Source organism: Meleagris gallopavo, chromosome 4, assembly GCF_905368555.1.
Source record: "Meleagris gallopavo chromosome 4, MGAL_WU_HG_1.1, whole genome shotgun sequence".
In the NCBI taxonomy this organism is placed as follows: Eukaryota; Metazoa; Chordata; class Aves; order Galliformes; family Phasianidae; genus Meleagris; species Meleagris gallopavo.
In genome coordinates, this window is record NC_139407.1 from 60,340,854 (window position 1) to 60,367,119 (window position 26,266).

Consider the following 26,266-nt stretch of genomic DNA (forward strand, 5'->3'; position numbering starts at 1 on the left):
CTGTGCCACAAGGAACCACAGGAAATAAATTAAGTGTAAAGTTATATACTTTCAATAATCTGAGTACTGATATATGGTGTATTTTGTCTGTAGCACTGATCAGGCAAAGCAAAAAACCACGTTTCAGACCATAAGATTTCAAAGGACTTTTGCAAGGTCAAGAAATAGGATTAAAGCCACAAACTTGTTTAAAAATCCCAAAGTGGTATTTTGTTTTAATTGCTGATGGCACGGCATGGATCTCTGTAAGATGGCCCTGATGAGTGAAATTAATGAAGTTATTTTTTCATGGAAGACTTAAATACCCACAGTCAGATCCCTGGAACATTAAACCCATTACTGCACAAACCTTTAAAGAGAACTCCATCTTTCCCACACTCGCATCAGTTATTCTGAAAACTTGTGATGAGCTGTGTGAGCAGATGGATGAGGTGCTAGGTCACACACTGAAGTGGTCTACAGCACTCTTAGTTCTGTTTGTTGGGATGTTTCTAATAGTACAATAGTCTAGGAGGAATCTTTGTCTGAAAAAAAATGCAGATTCTTACAAATTTGTTTAGGTACTCTTGGTTTCATATGTGATTTGTCTGTATACAAAACTTGGACTTAAAACTGAACTTCACTCACCAAACTGAATAAACATTAATCAATATTTATACCATTTATATCCTATGTTTGCCAAATGAAATCACTAAATGAGCTAATTCCCTTTACAAATTAAGGAGAAAAAAAAAGAAAAACACTTAATTAAAAACTTTGGGTCCTTATGTGGTGTGGTTCTCTTGGTTTCAGTGATGCTCAACTGATTCCCTGCAATTACAAACATCTAATACTTGTGTGTTATGGAGACTGCATTTTAATTACAGATGTGCTTTGCATTTATTGTGAAAATAGTAAATGTATGTTCAACAGACATTACGCAATCACTGCCAGTACCTTTCTCAGGCGGCTCTTGGCACGCCTCCTAGAGAGGTGTGATCACACTCCCCATGCTTCTTGTCCCCTTTATGATATGGGTTTTGGTAGACAAACTTACATATAGGTCTTAGGCAAAATTTACCTCTGTGGTTTTCCCTCTCCTTGGTTGCTTTCTCCTCCTTATCCATTTCTTCTACATCTGGTTATGTTGCCCCATATGTCTGGATCAGCTTAGCTTTCCTTCTCCCTGCCAAGCAGCCTCCTCGCTCCCATGAAATCCCTCTTTCTTTCAGCAGTCCCCTGCAACAATAATCCTCACATTCTCCCTCGCCGAGTGGTTGGGCCATGTCTCGTCACGCATCTGGTTTCTTTATCTACCTTTAGGCCAGACCTTGCACACACTTTCCCGTGGTAAAAAAAAAAAAAAAAAGTAAAAAAGTCCCTATTCTTCTGACTGGTTCCCACTAACTTCAACAACAGGATGAGTGCAGAGGAGAAAATCTGTGTTTTAGTTATTAACAGCTGAAAAGCAGTCACTTCACTTCTGTGCAACAGGAGCTAAGTACACAAACAGTTGGATGTGTTCACCTTGCCAAAAGCAGCAGGATGTAGGAATAAGTGCATAGGAATAGGTCCACAGTGATGCACAGCCCCAGCCCAGCCGCTGTGTCCACCCCACACACAGCTGGCCCCTTCCAGCATAGAGGGGACATCAGAAAATGAATTATTGTCCTGGGGAAAAAGGCATTGCAAAGCTCTAAGGGTGTTTGTCCAAAATGCTAGCATTACCAGAGGCAAAACAGAGCTAATGAAGCCAAGGCAAGACCAGGGCAAAAAATCATTCTAGGACAACTGCAACCCATATGTCAGTTCATCACCGGGCACATTTTTTAAGGTTAAAGAGATAACCTGCCATTTGTAAATTGGCTTGCCACAGAACCAAGCAACACCAGCTGCTCACTGTTACAGCGCCTAAAAACTTCACATTTAGCCACAAGGGAGAAAAAAAACGCTCTTTATACATATTCTTCAGCATATTTTTCTCATGACTGTCTTCTGCTATTAGATGAGCTGATGGATACCAAGAAGATAAAAACTGGTCACTGAACCCAGAGCAAACCCCTCTATTCAAATAATGCAGCTACTTCTGGCGAGACTTCATCAGCATCACTCAGGCAAGGGATACACATTTTGTGGGCAGGAAGCTCACGTCTCCACTTCTCAACGCACTTCTGTCACAGCTGAGGGTACATCCTGACCAATGTGAGCTTCATCAAGAGCTGGGTGAGCCATCTAACTCTTGCCATGTATTCCTGGCTATGCTCCAGAACAGTTATAAAGGTACTTCCCTATTCTTTCTGTATTCATATGTAACAAAGAAGACGCACTGCCAAATATCCTCCCACTGAGATCTCAAAGGCAAAAACCATCATCCTCCCCCAAGAAAAAGAAAAAAAAAAACCAGCGAGGATTTCAGTTTATAGCAAGTTTGCATATTTTCTTAGTTTTATGTGCATTGTTTTTCCCAAACATAAAACCTAACTATGAAACCACAGAGTACTGCATCTGTTGGACCAGTGCTATCAAAAATGTGCTGATGCTATCTAAAAGTTCTCTCATTGCATCAGAGCACAAGCAGCATGCGTCGTGCCGGCCAGTGGGCTGGGCAAGGAGCAGCTGGTGCAGCTGGGGCAGTGATCAAATGGCATCAGCCATCTCCATGATGCAAAGGTAAAAAAAAAAAAAAAAAAGCCACTGATGGCCAACATTTGAATGCTTCCCTCATCTCACCATCTGCTTCTGTTGCTGCTCACTTGAAAATTAATCCAGCTGAGGCTTCAATCAGGAGCTAATGCTGCATCTGTCTTCCTTAGCACTACAGATAATTATTAGCCTACACATACAGCTCTTTTTGCAACTCAAATGGGGATACAATGGCATCTAATTTGACAGGTTCCTTCTTTCATAGAGACCAAAATGCCTCATCTGCATCACGCACACACTCTGAAGCAAACTGGACTGAATCTTCTGCCTCATACCCTTTGCTCCCTTTTTCCCTCTTCTTCTCCTACGTACACTGATCAGAGTTAAACAGTAAATGAATAAAATGCAAGTCTCTTTGAAATAATGCAGAAAGATCCTTCACAAGCAAATGTATGGAAAACTCGGGGATGGCCTTGCTCGTACAAATAACATCTCCCAGCCTGATTTCTAAATGCTGTTTACCAGTCTTAGACAGGGAGGAAACAACTGAAATTGCATTTTATAATCTTGTTCATTTATTCCTAGTAGTTTTCCATTTGCTTCTGATTTGCACTTCATGGAAGAAAAGGGAACATGTAAGAATTTAGTATATGTTGTCATAAAAATCCTTGAGCTTAGCACACTCATACAAATCCCAGTTCTGCAGCCTTTAATCTCAGAGAGGTATTCTATAAATATAAATTACAACATCCTGGTTTATTGAAGAAATAATTTCAGAAGCTTCAGAGAAAAACTCAGAAATCTGTTACTTTCTTCCCCATGTAAGATACATTAGAAACTGCTTGTAGAAACATTAGCAAAATAAGTATTTTTTAAAGCCTCTCGTTAAAATGTTTTTGCATGTACAATATGTACTTGTCATTCACAGCCTCTTCTTATGACTTAGAAATTTTATACAGTAAGAAATAAAGCAGTCAAATCCACTTCCTTGGTTACTAGTGGAACTTCAGAAATATAAATCTAAGCAAAAAGACACCTCCTCCTGTTTAAAGTAGTTTGAAGATGTAGCAAAGATTATTCTAAAAAGAAAGTTGGGAATCATTTTTTTCATAAGATATACTTCAAGCACCATGGTTATAGTGAATAAGATGCTAAACTCAACAAAAGGTAAGGATAAACTGATCCATTGCGTCCTAACTCCTTCCACTTCTGTTTCTCTATTTGCTGAAGGACATGACATGCATACATATTAGCAGTAGAATAATGAAAGATGATCACCATCACTCCCCTGACGGGGAACCAATGACAGACAACAGGCAAAAGGCAGAGAAGGCCAGTGGTAAAACGGATGCTATTTAAATAATCCCCTGTTTTGGAACACATGAGAATGGCAGATAGGTGCTTCAAAAAGGCCAGGCTGTCCTACAGTAAGAGAAGAGATAGAGAGAGGGGTCATCCAGCACACCGAGATTTATCTCAGCATAATGGTTTGCTTATAAGAAAGATGCAAATATGCATTTGTGGTAGGAGTTTTATTCTCTCCTACACTGATTTAATCTTTTTTCTCATTCTTAGGCCATTTCTTCCCTCTCCACACCTTCCCACAGTTTTTCTCAAAATACATACAAAGACAAAATTAGCTTCTGCTTTCAGTCCAGATGGCAAACTAATGAAAACTGACTGACAGCCAAATCAAGAAACAAATCAGCATAGATTCTAAAAAAAGCCTTCAAATTTTTTCAAGTGAGAGAAGGAGGAGAAACACTTATCACATAAACGTTTTGAAAGTACTTGATGTTTTCAAGGTAGCACGTACCCACTGAGTACCTTGTTTCCCTAGCACCCATTTTGGATGCAGAGCAGCACAGTCTCTGACTTATAGCTGGGATACGAGGCAACAGCACTTACGGACTTCATCTACTAGTGCTCTGTGGAGCAACATATGGCTGCAGTCACAAATTCAGGAGTGGTCCAGAGAAGGCCATGAAGATGATCAGAGGGCTGGAGCGCCTCTTGAAGGAGGCTTGTTCAGTCTCTGGAGAAAGTAACGCTCTGGAGAGATGTCACAGCCTTCCAGTACTTAAAAGGAGCTTATAAGCAGGAGAGAAAACAACTTCATAGCCTGATAGAACAAGGGGGAATGACTTTAAACTAGAAGAGGGCAGATTAGAGTAGATTTTAGAAAGAAATTCTTCACTATGAGGGTGGTAAGGCACTGGCGCAGGTTGCCCAGAGAAGCTGTGGATGCCCCATCCTTGGAGGCATTCAAGGCCAGATTGGACGGGGCAGCCCTGGGCAGTAGGTTGCAATTCTGCCTAGAGCAAGGGGGCTGAAATTTAAGGTTCTTGCTAACCCAAGCTATTCTTTGATTCTATATCAGGCAACAGTGGAGAATCTGTGTCTGAAAGAATCAGGTGGTCATTGTTCAGCATCCTATTTCACAGACATGAACAAGACACACAACACAGCTGGTGCCCCATGTGCACTGCATGAAGGAGCATTTTGTGCACATCCTAAAGCAGAGGTAGCTGACATTCCCTCTTGGGAATACCAGCAACGGAAGGGGAAAACAGAATGTTCTGCAGCTCTGCAAATCAACAAACTCAGTGACAACATCATTTCTGTGCTATGGCTTCCTATTAGCCTTACCAAATTTATCCATGTAGAGTGTGCAATATTGGTTGGTCAAATAAAAATTTAAGAACCAGAGTTTGCCTAACAGTTCCCATTAAAGGCAAAGTTCTCTCAGCATCAATGGCTGCTGAGATAATCTCCAACCATTAGCACATCCACAAATTCAATCACATTGTGGCCCTCTCACATGATCGGACTAACTTTATCAATTTTTGACAATGTTGGCTAATTTTGTCTCTCTGGCTTTTGTAACTGAAATGTGGTTCCAAGTCATGCTATCAGGATGTAATGGGAAGACCTTAAGGATTTTCTTAAGAAGTAATACATTTTCACTTTATAAAAACACAACAACAAAAAGTAATACATATATTAGATATTAAATACTAAATATTTGTACTAGAAAATTAGATAAAAATACTTCCTAGTATGCTATTAATATGTTTAATATTTATGGTCCTTAATGACCTCCTTGGCAGATTCCCTACAATGCCCCCCTATAGGCCTGTGGGTCAGGGCAGGCCCGGCCTGCAGGACCTGCCTCTGTGCACACTGCAGCATGGCTCACCCAGATGTGCAGCCACTAATAAATAATAGTAATGACGATGCTGATGGCAGAACCATGTAAGCATTCACAATTTTCTCGTTTCCAGCCTCTCCCCGCTCTCCAACGCCAAACCGCCTCACAGCACTGGCGAGAAGTCAGATGCTGACAGGCCAGATGCTGACAGGCGTCTTGGCAGCACACAGCCCCCAGGCTCCTCGCTGGATTAGGCTGACATGGAGCAGGAGGCTGCCGTGCCGCTGCCAGGCAGGAGGAGCGGGCTCAGAGAGATGCTCTGTTTCCCGATGCTGTGCTGACTTCAAGAAGCCCAGCCTGGGACAACCATCACAGTCCCCAGAACTACATACTTGGCTTGCACTATCCTGCAGACAAATTGCTCACCTACATCCAGGAGTAGTGAGGAAGTGGATAAGATTTCAAGCCAAGCTAGTCATCATTTGCAGCGTGGATTAATTAAAACTACTTAGATTTCACTTTTTACCCTCCCATGCTGAGAAAGAATAAATGTTTCAGAATAAAAATGATCAGCCACGCCAGTACACTTCCCCACCACTGCACATGCCAGCATGCTGTCTGATCACATATGGCTAGCATAGTTCTCTCACAAATGATGGTACTTAAATTATTTCACAGGTTACAGTGAAGCTGTATACCACTGCTATTGGTTCAGCTTACAGGTCTGAAACCTTGGAGATCTTATTGTTCTCTACAACTTGAAAGGAGATTGTGGTGAGGTGGAGGTTGGCGTATTTTCCCAGGTAATAAGATAAGACATGACGGCCTCAAGTTGTGTCAGGGAAGGTTCAGGTTGGATATTAGGAAAAATTTCTTCTCAGGAAGAGTGGTGATTGGAACACTCACAGGCTGCCCAGGAAGGTGGTGGAGACACTGTTCCTTTAGATGTGGAACTGAGGGACATGGTTTAGTAAGCATGCCGGTGATGGGTTTGTGGTTGGACTAGATGATATTAGTAGTCCTTTCCAACCTTAATTATTCTATGATTCTATGAAACAGGAACGTGGAAAAATCAAACAAGTGGTGAAAAACATATACAAGCAAATCACATGCACAACTCCAATATGTTCATGATGAAATTTCAAGCAATGCCCTCCGTTCTGCAGCACAGATAGAACTATTTTTGGAATACTGAAGAAGGAAGGGTGAAAAGGTTCTAAATAAAAGCCAGAAGTTGTGATTATTATTTGGAAAATTCTTACGCACTTATTCTTCAGAGTACAGCGTGAATATTTATTAAGCCTCCCAGATTCACAAGTTTCAGATTGGAGTGTTAATATCTCTACTTTCCAAAATAGTGAGGCACAGAAGTGCAGCTTCAGACAGCTAAGTGGAACCTGAAGGCTGCAGTTACTCCAAGGCCTCATCACTTCTTTTCCTTTATCTTTCTTTCAGGAAAAAAAAAAGAGCTAGGTGATTGCGGTGAGAAGCAATTGCCTGAGACCACTACAAAAATAAATGGCAAAGACAGAAATGAATTCATATCTCTGAAAACTCAGCCCACTGCTCTGGTCCTTTGGGAGCATTGTTTAAGTGTAGCAAATCGTGAGCTAATATCACTCTGTTGAACTCTGGTGGCAGTTTCCCAAAGTGTGCTCCATGAGGCCACGGTTCAATGATCCATGCAGCTAATCAATGGAGCAGTCCCGTCAACAGAGCTTCAAATTAAAAGTGAAGAGCACAGGGTTCACTAAGTTCCTGTCATGAGTTTTAGGTACCATAACAGTGCCTTAAAAACATCATTCTTTGGCAATTAGTACAATCATATGACATTTTTCAGAAAACATCTCAAGTCTGGAAAACAACATTTTGTCAAGAGATTATGTTGCAAGCTATATATATTCTGATTTGTAGTTGAGGACAACCCAAGTATAGCAGCTTTCTTTATGCAGAGATTAGACAATCCACATTTTTCACACAAGCACTGGGGCAATCAGTTTAGCTTCAATAAATTCTCAAAATTCGATTTAGAGAAGAAACAATCCTGGTTGCTGCCTATGTGGAATGTATAGGAAGTAACTCAATGAAATGCTACACCCCTACACCTTAGCTTCACCAAGGAAATAGAGGACTGAAGACATTAGAGGACTCAGTAAACCAGCTGCTGGTTCTTCATGGACCCATGAAATGCTTTGAAGTGAGTGGAATCTCCTCTCTATCTTCTGGGTCCCCCATCATTGGAAATAAAGATAGGCATTTTATTTCATTTTGTTTTGAGCCTTGATATCTACTAAAGAAAGGCACTACGTTAAAGTTAGACTATACTATGGTTTTTTAAACCACACATACAAAAGCAACATCAGGTTTCTTGCATTTTCAAACTTGTAGTTAATGACTTTCAACCATGCAAATACAAAATTATGGCGGTAAGAAAAGAAGTGCTGTAAATATGACTAACCAGAGCATGATCCCAAAGGTCTGCCAGCAAGCAGTCAAATATATGTTACTTGTTCAGTCAATTCTAACCTTCCCCAAATTAGAAGAAAAGCAGTTGCTATTTATCATGATACACCATGTTCCTTTGAGTAACTGACTCAAGAGAGGTGATAGGTACCCTGGGAAAGTTTAGTCTTCGAGGTGGTCTAAGGAATGGCAAAGTCTCTCATAATGAACAAGTAGAGATGTATCTTCAAGTTTTTCCAATTACAAGTAAACAATATGAAGTTAAGTAACCTAAGGACTTTGAATAAAAACAAGTCAGAGAAAAAGAATGTGAAGCAGTGTAGATGATAGAAAACTTAAAAATGCTGTCAGTAAGTGGGAAAATCAGAAGGAAGCATATGAAGCAGCTCTGAAGATCTGTTCTTTGCACTGCTCTAACACAGAACTTGCCTTAACTGGAGGCTTGTCTGATACTCCTGGTAAAGGTTGTTCTCAACATCTTTCCATGAGCAAGCACAAAATGCTCATCTTCATCAGCTCTGTGGGACTACAGACTTCCACTTTGTTCCATCCTGCTGCTCATCAGAGTGTTGCCAAATGGAGCAGCAGCAGGACAGTAAGCCATGGCAAAGCCATACACTGCTTAATGACACCCCAGCACCTCCTCATATACTCTAGAGCACCTCCCCTATCTCTCAATTTTCTGTCATTTCCATCATAGAATCATAGAACATCCTGAGTTGGAAGGGATCCACAAGCATCACTGAGTTCAGCTCCACCAGGACCACCCAAAATCCAAACCTTATGTCTGATAGTGTTGCTCCTTGAACTCCTGCAACTTGGGGGTGTGCTCACTGTCCTGGAGAGCCTGTTCCACGCCCATCACCATCTGGAGAAGAAGCATTTCCCAACACCCAATCTGATCTTTCTCTAATGCTTCTTGCCTTTGGTTGCCACTCCATCCCAAGTGACAAAAGGGAAAAATCAGTGAACCTATCTACTATACATACCACACTCAAAAACAGAGTGGGGGATGTAAATAATGGATCAGAAAAAATAATGATTTTTACAACACCACATGCTGCTCACAGAACCCACGCATAGATTACTGAAATGCTAAAAAGCCAGACAGAACTGATTCAGAGAAAAAACAAAAACACAGGCTATTTCTTTTAGGAAAGGCAAAAGTGTAATGATAATGATAAAACAAAGGACAGTGGTGTGCCCTAAGGAGCAAGGAGATTAAAAAACTGAAAAACAGTAGATAAAAGGAATGTTTGTTTAGGACTATATAAAACTGTCATGTGAGATTTATGAATATTAAACATCAGCAAGGATGCAGAGAAAATATTTTTAGTAATATATATTTGGTAGTATCTATTTTGGCAATTTTTGTCAGTGTATACTTCACAGTGCAGGCACTGGCAGACAGTTAAATGATTAAACTGGGCATAAAACAAACAAACAAACACATCTGCCGTTATAGCTGCAAAAATATAGATTTAAAATCATTTGAAGTTTAGCACAATTAATGGGATGTGATCTTTCACCGCCACAAATGGCAGTGAGAAAAACTGATGTACAAATTAGATATGTCCCTTGTTTAATTTACAGGGACGTTTTTAGCCTGAGGACAGTGTTGGATGGAAGGACTGGACCATGTGAAAGACTTGTACCAGTTTTCAGCCAGAAGGACTAAGATGAAATGGGGATGAGCCTTTAGCATCAAGCACTACCTCCTCCATCGGCTGCGCAATGTTGGAGCAGCAGAGGAAGGTCTCATCTTTTTCTGAAGCATGGTTGATGGATTCTCCATTAAGTCCCATGCCATTAATCCTAGTTTGAGCAGTAAAAGGGGGAGTTTTGTGCTGTTCCAGCTTGATCACCAGCATCTGATGGCCTCAGGAGATCAAGCTTGTACCAGGATCAGGCCAGTATTTTCCAGCAAGCAGTAGCCTAATATAAAACTGTTAGCAGGAAATATTTAATAAAAACTCAGGAATCTGTTCCATGAAGACAGCTCATAATTTTCTCTATCTCTGTTTTAGCAAAACATTCTCTTAAAATAACAATGGCCAGCTGAACTGCTTCTGGCACAGAATTTAGCTCTCTCATCTTTCTTAAGTTATCAAATGAAATTCAGGGTGATACTCTTGAATAAATATTGGAAGAATGCAGGTTTTTAAATATACATGTGTTCTGTGATTAAACCTGACTACGAAGAGATTGCATTCTTGACTTCAGAGTAAGACATGAGCAAGCAGAACAAAAAGATAGTGGAAATTCACTGTAAAATTAAAGTCAGCAGTCTTGAAGATTGCAGCACTTGACTGGACTGCTTTCCCAGCAACTTTGCTGGATTTGTGATGGATGCACCAAAAGTAATAATTGTGCAGCTGCAGGATGAGTTAGCTCTTATTTAAGGAGGATGAATCCTTTTTACTTCTTTGAATTGAAGTACTCTGTAACTGCTCAGTCTAAGTCTTCACATAGGAGAAAGGTCAGAAATCCAGAACAGACAGAGGCGTCAGAGCAGCTCCACACCTTCCCAGCAGCCCACAATTACACTACAGGAGGAACAGCAAGTGATTGACTTTATAGATAAAGTGTCATAGGAAGATAATTCAGGTTAACTTTGTATTTTGCTATAGCTTCTTCAGATCAGTTCAAAGCAACATTTTCCCCACAACTGAAAGCGTGAGAAGCTTTTCTAGGATCATATATTTTATTATAATTGTCTCTCCAGTAATGGGAAGTTTTTTAAACCATATAAAATTATTATACTATGGTATTGGCACTAATACAGTGTCCAAATTAATACTTTTATTTTGAAAATGTTCCAAGTCAAAGGTAAAATGCCCCCAAATTAGCTTACAAGAAATACAACTCAAAAGAAAAAACGGTCCACTGGATGCAGCCCAGCTCTGGGAACAGAGGGAATGAGATTATCTTCCTAACTGGCACCAACCTCCACACAGCATTTGGCAGATTACTTGGGTCAGACTTCAGGCACGGTGTTTATGATTAAGTGGATATGCTCTAGTTTCCAAACACAGTAATATATAATGATATTCTAACTTTTATTAAGGGTTATTTCTCAACTGTGCAGAGAACTTTGACCTCCTGTGGAATTTCAAAGTGAAACAATGTGATTCATTTTAAAAAAAGATAAACCGTGATGTAAAGATGCAGACTTCGGTATCAATCTATTTCCAAAATTACCCAAAGATTTTTAAATACTAATAATTAACAGACATTTGAAAAGAATGAATTCCACTGCTGTTAACATGGCACAAAGCAACCAAAAGTAATGCCAAAAATGTTCTTTTTTTTTCCCTCCGGAAGTAAAAAAAACTTCAATTCAATATAAACACTACAATTGGGAAGCTGCAAAAACCTGTAAGTACTTCATTTTGAAAGACAATTAATTTCTGCTTCGGAACAAAAGTTTAGAGGCAAAATGCAGTTTATCTTATGACAGATTATTTTAATTTGAACTTAATGAATCTGACTCTCATAATACTCATTCTTCCAGTCTTACTGGAGGCTGCTTGAGCAGAAAGTTCATTTTTCCTGAAGTCACGCTTCCTTCTGGATGTGAGTAATAATGTGTGAATGTTTATTTAGTGAAAAAACACTTTTATTTTTGAAAACTAAATAAAAGATGTCTTCAAATAAAAGAAGCTGCCAAGAAGCAGATATTTGCTAGTAACATACATGGTATGTTTCCAAAGCATCTTTTTCTAATATTTAATATTAATCATTCTGAGGTGAAATAAAGTGTTCTTGTACCTTAAGGGCACGGAGAAGTAACTCTGGAGAGCCAATTATGAATGAGGAAACCTGACTGTCTCAGTAACTGAGCTTGGTGGGATTTCATGTTCTTACACTGTGGGCAGCCCCATGTGTCTGGCGTTGTACCGGTGACCTCTCACCAATCTTTGTGACCCTGCTTTTTATGTCTGGCATGTTGTAATCTTGGTGTGGGAGTTTTCCATGCTCTCAAGGAGAGAAGGGAAGAGCAAATGCTGAAGCATAAAAAAGTATACCTCAGAAAGCATCAAACCACATACTAAAATAACAGCACATGAAAATAGAGGGCAACGTGAGGAACGGTTGAAGTCCCTTGGTTTGTTCAGCCCAGAGCAGAGGAGCTGAGGGGAGGCCTCATGGCAGCTACAGCTCCTCACAGGGAGTGGAGGGACAACGCTGAGCTTTGCTCCTCATCTTTACAGTGAAGTCCTGCTGAGGAAATGCTCTTCTAACCCTTAACATCCTCTAGCAGAGCCGGTTATGAGGCTGAAATCAAATTATTCTGAAGCTCTGAAGGACCCTTTGCTGTGAACTATGTGTTTATATACAATTGTCTTACACTGAAGGGTCTAACAACTCCTCGACTACTCATTTAACAGGAGTGTGATGTTACAAACTGGGAAATCTTGTATTGCTGGGAGCCAGCTCCATGCTGCCATTCCACTTGCTGCCATGGTGAAGTTGATGGCTCTTATATGCAGTTCAGTGTCCCTTTCTACTAAAAAGTGTAGCTGAATGTGTGCACCCACACCAGGCTACTACCTAAATGTTTGTTAAAATTACAGTCTACCTGCTTTTATGTGCCTAAATCCTATTGTAGAGGAGACTTCTGTTTTCACAAGCAGAGCATATTCTTTCCCAATGCCAAAATAAATAAAGGAGTAGGAAACACAGATGAAACAGAGCTAACAAAGATTTTTCTGCTGAGTGGATGTTTAGATAGTAGACTCCACAGGGATCTGGATGGTGTCCACACTTGCGTATAAGGAGGCTAATCTCACTATCAGCATCCAACAATAAATAAGGTTTTGCAAAGAGAATAAAGTTTTGCAAAGGGAGATAAGGTTGCACCCTGTCCAAAGCCAAAAGGCAGCAACAAGTCTCATTAATTGGTGCAGAACTCATAACGAAATGCAAAAAAATAATGCTCTTGGAAAACATCATCAAATTAGAAAACGATTTCTTAGAACTCAATGAAAGACAAAACAATAAACAAATGAACTATGACCCAGACAAGAATTTGCAATCAGCTTTTCCATCTTCTCTGCTGATTCACTCGCACTGACATTCTCCCAGTGGAGGAGCCCAAGAAAATGGGCTGAAATGAAGTCAGGTTATAGTATTACTATACTGCTACTTTCAAGACTGGATGTTCAGGTTGGTTCCTCCACATCTAATTTTATTTGTCTTCTATACTTAGGGTTAGGTGTATAGGTTTGTATATCATTTTCATTCTGAACCAAGATTATATTCATCTCAAGATTACATTCAGGTATGGAAACAGTAATTACAGTGAGGGTTATTGTACTGCGCCTGAAATTTATCTCAGTCCTAAAAAAATGAAGCCTTCTTTTTAAAAGCCCAGAAGGATTAGCACAACAAGATAATGAGGATGCTCCACTCTTAGACCTAAAATGTGATTTGGAGAAAAAAATCTAGGTAAAAAAAACTTCTCACATTCTAGGAAGATGCATTATTGTGTTATCTATGTATTTAATGACACCCATGGAAATTCATTTTCTACACCAGATGCAGCAAAATTGTTTTACTATAGATGCCTATTAATATCTGGATGAGACTTCCAGCTCATTTCACAATAGTTACAAACAGCCTCAGTCATGCTAATGGCTTTGAGGTTGCCCGGATTTCAACTAATAACCTAAAGATGAACAATGCAACCTATCCAATTACTGAGTCCCTACAAATGGGCATTAAATGGATATTCATCTTTGCAGGAACAAATCTTAGATGAGCTGGCAGAAATCATTTATCTGGCAACTGCCTGAACTCAGTAATAGTTTTATTGATTTCAAGAATATTCTAAAAGTTCAGAAGAATTGCCATGAAGTCAAACACACATGAAATTCTAATTTTATTCCAAATTTGGACTATAATCTTTCTAATGACATGTCTGACTCAAATTTCAAGTCTTAAGAGTTCATGAAAGTTTTGGTGGTCATTCAAAAAGATATTCAGTAAGAGTAAGTTATAACATAGAATAATAATTAGAACAGTTCCAGAGGGCAGTTGTGTGATCCAATTTCCCCTTCTCATTCCTGAGCATCTACTGAAAAAGTACACAAAACTTCGCATTCTGTTTTGATACATGTAAATAATTTACGGGTAAACCAAAACTGTTTTAACAAAAGAACCAGTATTTGGTAAATATGATTTGCAAGAACAGAAAACCTGTAGAGATTGTTTATGACGTGAGTGCTAGTTAAAATGACTTTAGATTATATGGCACCAAAAAGAGAGTAATCAAAACTAAAAATATAAGAAAAACAAAGAGGGAACTGTATGATGATCTATTATTATGTATTTTAAATGACAGGCTTTGAGGTAAATACAGCTTTCTTTAAACACTAAAAGGTTAGTCTAAGTCAGCTTTTTGTTCTGCTTTGTTTCTAATTTATGAAAGTCAGTTGCTATTATTGGAGCTATTCCCTTCTTAATGCTCTAGTGATAACGTGCTTCGTATCCTGCATGCGCACAGAAATGAACTACTGCTGAAGAAACAGAAGAGGGTAAAAAAGTGACAAATTAATCACCTAGCATCACAACTGGAATAAATGTTAATAAATGATTTAATGTTTTCTGGCAAAATACAAATATGCTGAATAAACATTTGTTTTCCCTAAAGAGCTGTTCATTCTAAGCAGCACAAAAGAGAACTCAGTACTTATCTCTGAACACTCACATTTATGCACATTGGCTGGTTATGAACTGCCCTTCTCAGGCAGGTCTGCACACCAAAATACCACAAGTGTTTTTTAATTCTGGTAGTCAGGAAGGTATATGAAACCCAGAAGAGATGTGGCCCATGTCTTGGTGGCATACTTATCAAGGAGACACCAGGTAACAAGAAGGTAAAACCTGAAGGCAGCACACAGATGATAGTTGAATTTCAAAGTCTAACAGAACCAAAAAAATGATAATTTCTGCACAACTAGCTCAGAAGAAGCCTTTGGTGTCAGTACAAGAAAAAAGCTCAGGTCAGTTCCAGCTCTGCTTAAGTTGATGGAAAAGGGAATAACACTGCTGTGTGGTTGTTTTCCAAGACTTACTCCTCTGTAAGTCAGACCAGTTTCAGTGGTCATGTAGGGGTAGGCTGGATATTTAGATTGCAACATGTTAGTCTCAGGTTCTTCATGGCCTTCCTACATTTAAATTATTTAACATCTCTGAAAACATTAAGACTTAAAACAAGTGGCAGTCCTCCGAAGTGACAGAAGTGCTCAGACTGCCAACTCGCCACTTGAAGCTTCACTTCACTTTTTCAAGCCCCAACTTACTGATAATATAAGTACTACAGATACGAAATTACAGAACAGCTCCTACACAAATAGATCCTAATATGCATAATCAGCTGACATCATGGAATAAATAAATTAACACTTTTAACATACCAACTTCAAATGCACCTAATTTTCTTAACACTGATGGATTTACTCCTTGCTGTACTCCCCTCTACAAGTATCTACAAACAGATACAGCTGTATTCCTAAAGGCGTAGGCACTACACAGCGGCAGCAAGAGAGCAGTTCTTTGTCTTCTTGCATTTCTGTTTTTTCATTTTTCATGTCAGCACTTCTGGAAAAGCACACAACCAGTGACTGATTCTGCTTGTCAGGAGTCATTAATACTTAAAGCCGAAAAACACACACACTTGAAGAAAGGTAGGGAAAAAATTTAACAGAAAAAACATCCTGTTATTTATACCAAGATCACATAGGCCACATTAAATGTAGCAAAATGTGGACATGGTTGTTCACATCTACATTTCATATATTTAAGGAAGTGTAGTGTGATTTTTTTTGACGTTATGATATTTCCATAATTTCCAAGGAGGTCAGTAAAAGCACTGCGTACCTTCCTGACCCTTATGTTAAACCTACAAACTCTATTCCTTTGGAATAGAAAATCATTATACACTTACAATTATTATTATTATTATTATTTTACAACTAAAGAAGACAGAAATTTTTGTGATTATTTCTAGAAAAACTTCGCTGAATAAAGACACAAACAGAAGATTTCAGGCATTCTGCACAAAATCAGAACATCCATCTCCATTCAAATAGAAGAAAAAGTAAGAAATCTTCCCTCAAAAGTCAAGGAAAAAAATGCAGAAATCCTCTAGAGTATGAATAGCCTCTAAATATTAAAATAAAAATTGAAAAGAATCATATTTTTGCAACACAATTTATTACTGTTACCTCATTATTACTAAGACATTAGCAGAGCTTTTACAAAGCATTCCAGTGGCCTTCCAACCTGCAAAACATGCCAAATTCTTTGACTCAGTTGCCATAAAACTTTTCCAAATTGCTGGAACCAGATCCAAATTTCGTTTTATGGAAGTATAAAAAGGATATGAGTAAAACCGTGGGTTGATTCACTGTGAATGCAACATATGTTAAAGGTTTCCGGGTCCTGTTACTCATTATGAGAGAATAGCAATCCAGATACGCAGATACATTATAGTGGCTCCACAGATTTAGATTCATCCTATTGTTTTTGGTAGTTCTCCCTTTCATCTAATCATCTGCATCTGGATTTTCCGTAAGTAAATCCATGTCTTCCAAAACCAAGTAAACTAAAGTAGTGCCACCAATAAAAGTGTGTACTTTCTCTAGTAATAACAACCACACACTTTCCTCTTCGTGAACAGAGTAAATTAGATCACAGGGAAAACAATCCTCTGGAATACTCCAATACTTAACTATATTACCAAGAAATCTGGAATATTTTTATCCTTTAAGCAAATAATAACGTAACTTACAAATGAACTGATACTCAGGTTGCACAAACAGCTTGGAAAGACCCTGAAGTATTCTTTAATTCTTATTCAGAACATTTTTATGGGAGTCTCTGTAAGTTTTACAGTTTAAACTGAAGCTGTTCAGTAAATACCTACCTCATAATCAACCAACTAAGGCACAAATATCACAAGACTCTTACCTACACATACTACAGAGCTAGACTCTGCCACAACATGTCTTTTTCTGCAAGAAGATCTGATTTACTGCCAGATAGACTAACCTTGTTCAGGTGTGGGATATTCCTGCACACCAGGTGTAAGATACCCCATGCCTTTCCAAGTGGGTTTTGGAGGAGCTTCTGGGAGTGTATCTCTACAGGTATGCCACGTCCTTTCAGACAAATAAAGGAAAGTATGGAAATGCAGAAAAACATGTAACTACTCTTCCATAGCTTAGCCTCCAGCTTTCTGGGATACGGCAAGAAAAGCTGTGCAAGTCAACACTTCACTCAGCTGTAAGCTTATCTGCTTGTACAGACTCGCTTTCCTGTACTGAAAGCAGCACTAAATTCAGCTCAGAGGTTTTAATCTGTGTTTGGGAAGCGCTCAAGACAAGTTCACATCTGGGTAAGTGGTAGAGCAATGCCTGCAGTTGAAGCAGCAACTCAAACATATCCATCAGTATTTTTGGAGCCTAAGCAGCCCCAGAACTTCAGCTAAATGGGAGGTAACACAATACTTAATATTGCCATTTGGCACAGCTATGTTCTTTTGTCTAAGCTGAAAGTTGAAATTCCAAAGACAGATACAAAGCAAGTTACAGCTTGTGGTGCTCATGTAATGTGCAACTGGGTTTTCTGAATTTCAGGAAGCATTTCTTTTTGGAAGTTCAAGTTTGGGCAGTGCTGAGGGAGCAATGAAGCTGTTTTGACCTCATTTGTAAGGAAAAACATTTCCATGCTTTTAGTGTCAGTTTTTAAAGAGCATAGCTGGGTTTTCTTGTGAGCGTGGTTTTTGTTGTTTTATTTTTCTTCTTCTTTTGGGTAATTTTTTAACTTTCAAACAAAGACTAAAACGACCATTAGTTCACAGAACTGCGTGGAAGGGAAGCATTCTTAGCAAACATCCGAAGCTCCTTTTTAAAAATCAAAACTGCAGCCTCTTCTGCCGCATCACTTACACTTGTGTGTTGTTGTTTGGTTTTTTTTGTCAGTACACTGATTTATACTTTTTTTTTTTAGTTTTTGTTTTTCTTATTCCGCTCATACCAGAGAACAAACATTTACTGTCAAACGTCAGTATAAAGCAAATGAACTCTCTGAATGGTACAGCATCCCTACAGAGGGGATATATATAATATAACTGCATCCCTTCCACACCACTTCTAGTTTTTAATGCTCGCCACTCATCAAGCTGCTTCTAGGCAGCAGCACAAGGAATGCTAGGATTTCACTCAACATTCAGGATTCCTATCCCGAAGGAGTGGCAGTGTCATATTTCAGGGCTTGCTTTATATTTCCTGTTGTCATGCGTCTGTATGTTTAAGACACAATTTAGGCAGAATCTATTTCTGTGACTTTTAGAGAAGGAAAAACGCCCTTCATGCGCTTCTAGCAAAGAGAAGGATGACAATAGGGAAAAATGCAAGACTTTGCGAGCAGGGTGTGACTGCTACTCCAAACCACCATTTTTTGGCCCTAAAAGTTTGTAAGAAGTGGAATCCTAATCTTAGCCATTTTATCTGTTTTGTGTTTTTGCAGTTAAGTGATTATATTTAACGCAACTTGAAGCCAGTTCTGTTTATACAAGTGTGTGGGCCTAACATGGAGAACTGAAGTCTGCCAAAAGTAATTGAACCTTAAAAGTTGCTGAAAGTTCTGAAGTTACATCAGAGGGGAGAAAACACAGATATTGATGCTGTATTCTAATAAGATAGCTGGAAGAGCAAAAGGAAGAGAAAGCTGGACGTTCACTGACCGTGTTTTCTTAGAAGTGTTACTTCCAGAATAGTTCAAATAAAACCTTTTTTCTACTAAAGCTGTTTCCAGAGCAGCAGCAGTCACAGGAAGCAAAATGAGACAACAGACTCAAGAGGGAGAAAGGGTACCCTAAAGCAACAGAATGAGATGTCCCCTCAGCTGCAGCCTCTTCAACATTAATTCCTTTGAATGCTCAGTTGGGTATCTTGTCAGAGGAGGGCAGCCCAGAAAAATCAAGCAATCCTCATGAAAAATGTTCTTTACAGTGTTTACTTTTCAAAACATCACTAAGTGTAAGCCTGAGGAAAGCCATTACTACAAGATAGAGGAAGAATCAGGGTGGGAGAGGGTTAGAAAAATATGGAAACACACACCACATAAATAGTTCTTGCTCAATCTCAGGATGTAGCTAAATGAAACACTGAAAGAGTGATCTTGTTCATCATTCCCATCCAAGGTGAGCTCAGCTATACTCATCTCACTGCTGGTGGATGTCTGTCCAACCTTTGGCCTTCACTGTAAAATGGCCTCCACTCTAGTCCACACATTCATTGTTACTGTGTTTTAACATGTGATATCAATCTCCTTTGCTGTGGTTTAAGCTCAATTTTTCTGGTCCTATCCATAACACACAAGGGGAATACATTCCCTATCCCACTGTAGCAGACTTAACATATTTGAAGATTTTGTCATGTCTCTCCTCATTTTTCTCTTAGCTAAACATCTGAAATCCCATTGCTGGTGTCTCACAGGTTGCATTTTCCAGGCCTCTGACTATTTCTGTTGCTAAAATCCCTCCACATTACTCCCCACATATGGCACCCTCTGTATTACATGTTGCCCTGCCTCCTCTAGGTTGTTTAGAGCAGGGGTACCATTTCACGACTCTTCCAGATGATACTTTTAGTAAAATGTTTGTGTGGCTTTTTGGCAATAGCATGATACCAGTACCTCACATTTGGCTAAGATGTGGCTGTCACATCTTACAGAGCATACAGCTGTTTGATTTTTGCTATGGGAAACAAAACAAAATGAAACCACCGACTTAAATTGTAGAAAAATTCTTCAAAACTGCCTTTGCTCCAGGTTGACAGACTAATTCCCACAAGCCTAGATTTTGGAGATCTGCTAACTTCTCTCTGTTATAAAAGTCACTTTTAAGAGAAGCACAATGATGGAGCGATATAGGGTTGTGCAGTAAAACAGATGATACAAATGGAATCTGGACTTTTGTCATGGATCCTTGCTATGCTTCTACTTATGAAATGTTTGAGGAATAATGGGGTCAGTGCAGGGGGCTGGGAAGAACACAGCAATAATCTATTACCTCCTGATATTGTTTCATCATTTTAATCAGAGTAGCAGCCTGCATCTGTCAGAAGTATTAACAGTGGCAATATATACACAGCCCATTTGACCTTATCTGCTCACAATAAATAGGGTTATGAAGAGGAAACATTTATTTACTAATATGATAAATTAGTAGGTTGCAAATAACTGGACACAGCACGAGGTCCAATTGTGGCTTGGAGATAATAAGTACAGGCTCCTTTCAGTCTGTCCTGAATTGTTCAGAGGTTCTTGCAGTTAAAAAATGAGGCAGAATATTTACAGGATGGGATACTCTACATGCCATTCAAGATCAGCTCCTCTCAAAAAAACAACATGGATCTCTCAGGGCTTGAACATACCTTGGCACAGCTGTCAAGAATACCATTCCCTCTCTTCCCCACATTTGGAAGCTGCGCCGGGCCTTATTTCAGCAGATGAGCCACTGTGGCTGAAACCATCACATTAATGCAAACGGTTACCAATTCTGGTCAGAAATTATATGCTGTAGCACTTCAGCAGTGCATCACAAGTAGTTTAACCATGCATGGGTAGTATTAATGCCAGTTGCCATAGCTCTTTATCTAGCAGGAGTTGAAAGGCTTACCCATAAAGAATCCTGCATAAAGTTTCAAATAACAGATCTTTTCCTAAGACCCTCTTCTTCTTAGATTTTGACGCACTATCATTTTCACAGAAAATAAGTATTTCTCATTAATGATTTAAAACCTGATTATGCAGAGTACTGTTAAAGTAGGAAGAAATCAATTTCTGGAGGAACCTGTCTGATGCTTGTCAAGGAGAGAGCAGTTATTTAGAACTTAAGTGTAACATTATCCAAATAATAGTCAGAAAAGTGAGAAAAGGGTAATTATGACATTACCAAGAGTTTAAATTCAAAATATATGAATAATTCACTTCCAAGATACTTGCAGGTGCCTTCAGCTTAACTATTTCCTGATTGCAATTCTTGCAATTCTTGGCTTAAGCCAGATCTTAAGCATAAAACCAGCTGCCAATGCCTCTTCTATTTCACTGAGACAGCAGAGTAACTTTTCGAGACATTGAGATGTGCCTTTCAGCACAGCCTGTATGTGCAAATATGTTTGTATTTCAAATAAGAAGGTTATTTCTGCTCTCTGTCTTCCCAGCAAGCTGTGGTTTTATAACAGCTTTAAGTTAACCTATGTCTGGACTGCTGCTGAGAGGGACTGATCTCTCTGGTCCCTCATTTCCAGGACACAGACCCAGCTTGCCACGTGCCTGTGGGAAGGAGACTTGAGTTCTCTCTTTTAGGGACAGCCTACATTTAGATTTAAAACTATTATGAAACCACAGCCTCGAGTATAGATATCACACAATGGTTAATGTTGGAAGGGACCTCTACAGATGTATAATCCTAAATATATGCGCATATGTTTGTACATACGTGACTACCTTCATGTTGCTGTGGGTAGATACACAACTACCAGGATGTGAGTGGTGGGAGAAAACATCCCCATTTCACTGGCCAGGCACTCTGGGATATAGCAGGAAGGCTGCAGTTCACCCCAAAGTCCTCAGAGAACCACTTCTCAAGCACTGTTCTTATTCCTGTGGGGTATTATTTGTTTATATGTTGGACTCAGCAGCTGCATGAAAGCATGGATAAGGATGGTTTTATTATGCAGCAGAGGACTACAGAATCAAGCATACACAAATTCTTGGAGCACACGAGACTTGGAGATAGAAATTTTGAGCTGTATAGACTCTGCTATAGCAAAACACTAGAAGATCAAAATTGGTATTTATTAAAAACGCATGCAAAATATTTGTGTATGCATCCTTATATGTGAAATACACTAAGAAACTATAAACTGCTGAAATTACTGGAGGCAATGACACCAATTGCCTGGATATTATTTTCAAATGAAAGCAATAGCAGCAAGAAGGCTCCCATTTAGCTTTCTCCTCCCTGGGGCTGTGTATACCAAACATGAGTGTTATCCTGCATCTCTGTGGAACACACTAACTCCTCTGATAACAATGCAGCCCTGGGCTTTTAAAGGCTACAAAGCAACCATGCAAAGAGCAGCTGCATGCAAAGTTAATTCTGAACATCTCTATGAGAATTAAACAGTCTAACATTTCTTGTTTCACATTAGGGAGATGGTTTATTTTCCTTTCTAAAACTTATCTTCAAGTCAACAGATTAAACATCATTAGAGGTTTTCTTTAATATGTAAAAATAATTAAGCAGTAGGATACCCCATATACCCCCTTCCTTTTTTTCTGTTTTTATTTTGTGCTTCTCAATTATTAAACTGAAGAGACTGATATAAGCAAGTGTTATAATGGGGGAATGTTTTCACATCTCTCATTTCAAGGAGACTTACGTAATTTTAACCTCAGAGTGTTGTCCTCCAGATTAAATTAAATGCAATACAAGTCCTTCTACATTCTTTTTTCCTAGAAGTAGGGTTCAACCATACTGTTCATGTCCTATAAAAATAGTAATAATAATGGCCAATACATACACATTCCTACACTGTAAGATGAATTTAATAAAGCTGTTTATTGGAGAAAAAACTGACACACATTTTGAATTGAGTTCACATTAACAAGGAGAAGTTAACAATCCCTAAAGTAACCCCTGAAAAGGTTTTGGAGTCCACAAGGACTGTGGAAAATGAATGCAGTACATTAAAAAAAAAAAAAGAACCAAAGAGTAACAAACAAAAAGAACCCACCGAGTGTACCTGATGGGAAGCTTTGGTGCTTCCAATCAGTGAGAAAATGGAAATGTTTCTGAAATGATAGGAAGACATCTCTCACCAGAATTCCACTGCAACAGGTCAGGGTGGTACTGTCTTTCTAGTAGCTCATCTATGGATGCCAGTAAAAATGCACACTGAAGTGCTAGTGCAAGAGACCACACACCTGAATTTGTATACAAAACAATATAAGATTATAATGCAATAAAAGTAACCAAGCTTTTCCTGTGCCACATCTCAAGCTGCAACAATTCATCAGATAGAAGCATTTCCTTTCTCCAGCAAATCCCACATCTCCATCATGGACTCATGAGAAGTGGGAAAGCCTGTCCAAATTAAGAAGAATCTCAATGCAAAAGATGAGTGAATGAAATAGCACAGAAAAAGAGTATTATATTTTAAATAGCATAGCTGACTAGTAGGTTATCATAGAATCATAGAATTTCAAGGTTGGAAAAGACCTACAAGATCATCTAGTCCAACTGTCTTCTCATTACCACTGCTACCACAAGCACTAAACCGTATCTCACAGCTCCTCGTCCAGACACCTCTTGAACACTTCCAGGGACGGTGACTCCACGACCTCTCTGGGCAGCCATTCCAGTGCCTGACCACTCTCTGAGAGAAAAACTTTTTCCTCGTGTCTAACCTAAACCTCTTCTGATACGATTTGCGGTCATTTCCCCGGGTCCTCTCCGTTGTCAGGGAGAAAAGGCCAAACCCCTCTTCACCCCAACCTCCCTTCAGGAAGCTGGGGAGTGCAATGAGGTCTATCCTGAGCCTACTCTTCTCCAGACTAAACAATCCCAGCTCCCTCAGCCGCTCCTCACAAGACTTGTGCTCCAGACCCCTCACCAGTTTCGTTGCCCTTCTCTGGACTAGGCTAGATATGCTTGACCAAGTCAACACTGACATCCAAGGAGAGAACTCATCATGTCTCCCCTCCTCTGGGCTCAGAGAAGCAGTACTATCATTATCTATTACGCATAAATGTATTCATACAAGCTTATATATTACCTATGCATGCATTCTCTAGGATATTGATAGTAAAAGAGCAGCACAGTGGGAAGGAGTGATGGGCACTATCTAATAACAAGCTGAGGTCAATTCTCCTCAAGAATTTCTATAGTGAGACAGAAGAAATATAATTTAGATGCTTCCACCTGAGAAAAACTGAGATCTTGTGCTTTCTGTGCTATGATTGACTTAGGATTGTTGACTTAGGATTGTTGAATAACATACAGCTTTATTTCAGAACCACACTTTACCAGATTTACTATGTCAAGCTTCACTACCTTCTCAAGGAAGAAGACTAGTTGCAACTTAAAATTAAGTCAACAAAGCCTATTCGTAGCAATGCTCATTAATATCTTTATGAGGTGAAATGGTATAAACATCTATTTACTGCATGGTTACAGTTACAAACCAGTTTCTTCCAAATCAAGGTCAAAAGTAAAAGGAGGACATCTCCAGAAGATGTTCCTTGAACTTAAACTCTTAATCCCTGCCCAGCCCTTTACATTCTGCTGCATCTAGGATCTTGATCTCCAAGAAATATTAGCAGTTCTCCAAACAACCAAGCAAGGAGAATGTGAATATATTCAACAGATCTCTGACCAACATAGGTAGCAACTTGCTACGGTTCCAAAACTGAATATAGTTTCAGGGAAAGAACAGAAACATCTACTAAGGCTTGACCCCCCCCATTTAGCTCTGTCTTGTCTTTGTGGTTAATAGACATGTTAAAAAATCTGCTCAGCCATTGCAAAAAAAATGTAAATGCACACTAGTCCAAACTAAACAGCAGCTATATGGTGGTCTACACTTGAGTGAATGTGATGTGTTTATGAATAGCACTTTAACAGACACTCAACTTTTCCAGCTCCTAACAATATTCAACTTAACTTTTATTTACAACAGTACAGCAATCATCATGTTTTTAACAACAATGAACAAGATATCATGTGAGGATGCCAGCCACAAAAGGTAACATAAGCAAGATGTAGCCAGATAGCAATTACTTAGCCTGAAATAGTGATGAACTACCCTCTTTAGAAAAATGTTTTAAATATATTGAGGCTTTGAACTATTTTTAAGACATCAGCAACAACAGAAAGTCAGACAAGGGCTATTCCTAGTAAACAAATGTCAACAGGAGAAGAAACAGAGCGCAGGGTTACGTGCACTGTCTGCCTTATGAGTGAAGGTCACCCCAGTATGAAGGAGCTCCATAGGGCACGCTCCATCCTTCTGGTTTGCAGCATTATTTGACCTTTTGGCACATTATCAGACATATTCAAGTCTCTGAATTTTACTATTAGCTTAAATGAAACCACTCGTGTAAAGGACATTGCTGGACTGGATCTCACAGTTTATAGGTGCTCATTTCCTAGTGGAGTCATTTAAGTGCTGCTGCATGTTATAGATTGGATATAGGGACTGGTGCTCCATGGAAAACTCCTTGCTAAATTATATGGAAATAATTACTTTACTAAACTGCCTGAGAACAAATTATATAAAAATATATATATAAAATGTGAAATGTGTAGTGTATTTATTACTAAAGCAAATAAAACATGCCCATCAAACAGCCTTTGCAGAGACAAGCTTGCAGTAATACCTTTCATGGACTTCTGTTAGACAATGCCTTATTTCTCAATTATCTGTATCTCTACTTACACTTTCTGTCCACATATATAGTGTGTTAATAAAAAACCCACACGTTTCAGTAATAAATTCGAGTCTCTAGTTCTCCTAAGACTTCTTTGAAAAACTGGGAATCCTTGATATCATGGGATCTAGGATACAAGTTTAAACTGATCAGTACGTTACTGTTTAAATCCATATACATGCTAGAATTCATAGCCTCTGATATACACTTTTTTAAAGGACATAAGCAAATTCCAGCTATAGTTTCACAGAATCATAGAATGGTCTGGGTTAAAAAGGACCACAATGATCATCTAGTTTCAACCCCCTGCTATGTGCAAGGTTGCCAACCACCAGACCAGGCTGCCCAGAGCCACATCCAGCCTGGCCCTGAATGCCTCCAGGGATGGGGTACAACCTCCCTGGGCAACCTGTTCCAGTGTGTCACCACCCTCTGTGTGAAAAACTTCCTCCTCATATAAATTCCCTATAATTATCTTCAAGAGATTACTCCGAAGGCACTACCTACACAGGTAGTGTTTAC

At 39.2% G+C, this 26,266-nt stretch overlaps 1 protein-coding gene across 8 annotated transcripts in view; it reads right to left on the reverse strand.

Annotated features, from left to right (window-relative positions):
• Positions 1-26,266, reverse strand: part of AFAP1 (actin filament associated protein 1) — a 114,976-nt gene that overhangs the window by 75,444 nt on the left and 13,266 nt on the right. The window lies entirely within an intron of this gene.